General features: G+C 45.7%; 1 long non-coding RNA gene across 1 annotated transcript; it reads left to right on the plus strand.

Annotated features, from left to right (window-relative positions):
* Positions 1-37: 37 nt before the first annotated feature.
* LOC140505926 (uncharacterized) lies at positions 38-953 on the plus strand. The gene is made up of 2 exons (XR_011967709.1): positions 38-561; positions 830-953. It is a non-coding gene; the product is annotated as an uncharacterized lncRNA (long non-coding RNA).
* Positions 954-3,488: the final 2,535 nt, after the last annotated feature.

Genomic DNA, 3,488 nt, shown 5'->3' on the forward strand with positions numbered 1-3,488 from the left:
CTGGAGGGGGAGTGCTGCCACACCTCCAAGGGGGCTGTGCTTGTCCGCACTGGGCTGGACGCGGGCCGGGCTGGACGCGGGCCGTGCCGGATAAGCCCATTCCAAACATGGTCGGACCCTGGCTGGCTCCAGAGAGTGTCCCCTCGCCGCCCTGAAATCCCCCTTTCCTTTTACTGGGAGTGGGGTTTGTATCGGTCCTGGAGGGTGTGAAAAACGTCACAAACGCTGCAATTTAGGAGAGTTTTCTAAGTGTGACTTAACCCACCCAGAAAGTGAAGTTTTGAAAATACTTGGAGATCCACTTGCTGGCTACAAACGTTAATTTCAAAGGAAAATAACGACTCCAGGGGAAATGATTTGTCTGATTTTCCTAGTTTCAGTCTCCCTTAGAGTAGCAATAGAAAATGTTATGCCTGGGAATCGGATTGCGAAAGGTTCCAGTAATTTTCTTGAGGCTTTTAAGAAAGCAACAGCCTGGTTCGCTGTGGGATATGAGCAGATATCCCCCATTCCTCAAACGGCTTTTTCTCCATCATGCTTTAAGCCGAGTCCAGTAATGAGGTGGGTGTGCATTACCTGTGGTGATACCTGGGTGCAATAAACATCTCAGCTTTGTTACTTGAGGTCATTCAGCCACCCGCCAAACTAAATGCCTTGTTCACTCTGGTAGGCTGTTTTATTTTCTCTGGCTCCAGGACCCCTTAACCGGGGGTTTCTCTTGAATAAAGTCACAAATCTAGCACTTGCAAAGGAGCTGGACTTTAATCCCTGAGGGTGGGGAGGAAATTCTCAGTTCGGTTCAATTCAACAAGTATTTAATATCTTGCAGGGCTATTGCTGGGGCTTGGGGGAGACAAAGACGCAAAAGTCAAGCCTGGAGCTGAACAGTTGGAGGAGAGAAGACACCTACTCTCAAATGTTCAAAAGTCAAAATAAAGGTGCCAGTCCTATCATGCCGCGTATATAATAAGTATATAGTGTTGTGTCCTTGGGCAAATCACTCTCTGGGTCCCAACTTCTTCACTGTTAAAAAAATTCGAAGGGTCTAGATTGGGAAGAGCACTGGTTGAGTGATCAAGAGTCATAATCCTCCCTCTTGAGGATCTATTACTATCTATATGACCTTGCCAAGTGGCTTATCCTACCTTAGTTTCCTCATCTGTAAAATGAGAAGTTTGGGAATAAACAGCCTCTGAGGGTGCTTCCTTCAGGACTCAGAGCCCCAGGTCTATGTGGGCAGCTCTAAATCTCTAATCCTAAGGACTCCAAGAGTAGGCAGGGAAGACACAAGGGAGGAATTTACAATAGGAATAAGGAAAACATCTTCAATTTCATTCAACAACAGCAACAAAATCATAACTTGGGGCTTCCTTGTATTAAATAACATTTGAAAAGAACAAGACAAAATCCAGACACATTCCCACAGGCTTTTATTACCTGGCAGTAAGAACGTTCTTATTCCTTAATGCCTACAAGTTATTTGGTAGAACACCAGAAGCATGCATCAATGCTCAGGGCACTAGTATGTTTGGTTCACCTCAGGGTATTTCTCTAATTCACAAATCAGCACTATTAATTAAGATAAGAGCATTAAAGCTTGGAAGGGATTTTAGAGGTAATGGAGTTGTTTTATCGACGAGAAAGCTGGCCCAGAGCGGTTAAGTAATTTACCCAGGGTCACACAGTAGTAAGAGTCTTATTCAAACCCAAACCTGATCGAGAAAGTAGCTGGGATGGAAGAGAGATTATACTTCAGAGCCCACTAGGTGGCAAAAGGTTTTGAATCCTGCTCTAGCACTCACTAACTGGGAACCCTGTACAAGCTACTGAACTTCTCTCTCCTCCACACTAAAAGGAAGGAGTTAGATTCTATGACCTGCAGAGGTCCTGCCCCTCTCTAAGGAAGATTAGGGTTCGAATCCTACCTCGGACATTCATTAGCTTGTGTCCCTGGGAACTTAACTGTATTTCTCATGCTCTATGAAACTAGGGAATTGTATTCTCAGAGGTCCCATCCAGCTCAAAAGAAGGAAGAAAACAGGCACATATTAAGTACTTCTGAGGGACCAAGTAAAATAGACTATTCTGCTATAAGACTTTAAAAGCTGTGTGAACCTGACCAAGACATTTACACTTACATCCCGGTTCCTCATTTATAAAATAAAGGAGCTGGAGGTTGTATTGATAACGCATTTTTTGTTTTAGTATAAAGTACCTCTGATTGAATAATGTGATTAAAGAAGATCTTCCCCTCCCATTAAAGGCCTGGGGAGATTTGTGGGAAGGCCCATACCTTTTGTTAATTGAGGCACTGGTTCTGATGAGGGTTGTGATGCCCTCTGGTTCTGAAAAAATGTATAAATACTCTGCGGTGAGGTTTTACTTTGGGGCTTACTCATTAGAAGTGTTTGGCCAGAAGAGACTCTGGACAGCCCCTATGGGGCCCCCCTGGCTTTGAGAACCCAGATGTTGGTGCTTCTCTCTCTGGTAACTATGTATGTATGGTCAGATACTTGGATCTCTCTGATGTATATATTGCTTATGCCAGACAGCTGGAAGCACTGTCTGTTGATCTGTATTTTCTCTGAAGTTCAGGATGCTGACTTTTCCCCCTAAACTAAGTGAACGATATATATATATGTACATGTATATATATATATATATACATATATATATATACATACATATATATTGCATTAAAGTGATTGGTGACCCCTCGAAAGTTGCCTTTCCTTTTGGAAAAGCAGATCAAAGAACCTGTGATAGCAGGCCCTCCTGTGTATGTCAGGGTGCTTACTATTACAGAGGCCCCTTTCAGTTCCAAGGAAGACCCGAAGTCTAGTTCTGACATAGGCATTAATTGTGCAACTCTGAGCAAGTCACGTTAACCTGAGACTATTGAAGGGTTTCAGGCCTGTTCTCCTCTCACTGACCCCTTTTTGGGGTTTTCTTGGCAAAGATACTGGAGTGGTTTTGCCACTTCCTTCTCCAGCTCATGTTACAGATGAGGAAACTGAGGCAGAGTTCAGTGACTTGACAAGAGCCCATCCATAATAGATTGTCCTTGGGACAGGAGCCAGAAGGAGAGCCTGCACCCTGGGGTTTTGGGGAGGGCCAGCAGTGCCAGGATGACAATCCCCCTGAGGATTTTTGCTTTTCCTTTGAGGGGGAGAAAGGACAAGAGCAGGGAAGAGGCGGGAGAGGAGAGGGGGAGGGGAAAAAGGAGAGGGGAAGGGAATGGGGAAGAGAAAAGGGAGGGGGAAGAAAGGGAAGTGGGAAAATGAAGGGGGGGAAGAGAGAGAGGGAGAGAGAGGGGATGGGGAGGAGGAGGGGAAACAGGAGTGGAAAAAAGGAGAAAGGGGAGGAGGGAAGGGAAGGAAACGGGGAGTAGGGGAGAGGGAGGAGGAAAGGGAAAGACAGGGAATGCGGAGGAGGGAGAGGGGCGGGGGAAGAGGAGAGAAGGAAGCGGAGCAGGCCGGGGGAGGGAG

Source organism: Notamacropus eugenii, chromosome 5, assembly GCF_028372415.1.
Source record: "Notamacropus eugenii isolate mMacEug1 chromosome 5, mMacEug1.pri_v2, whole genome shotgun sequence".
NCBI classification, from domain to species: domain Eukaryota; kingdom Metazoa; phylum Chordata; class Mammalia; order Diprotodontia; family Macropodidae; genus Notamacropus; species Notamacropus eugenii.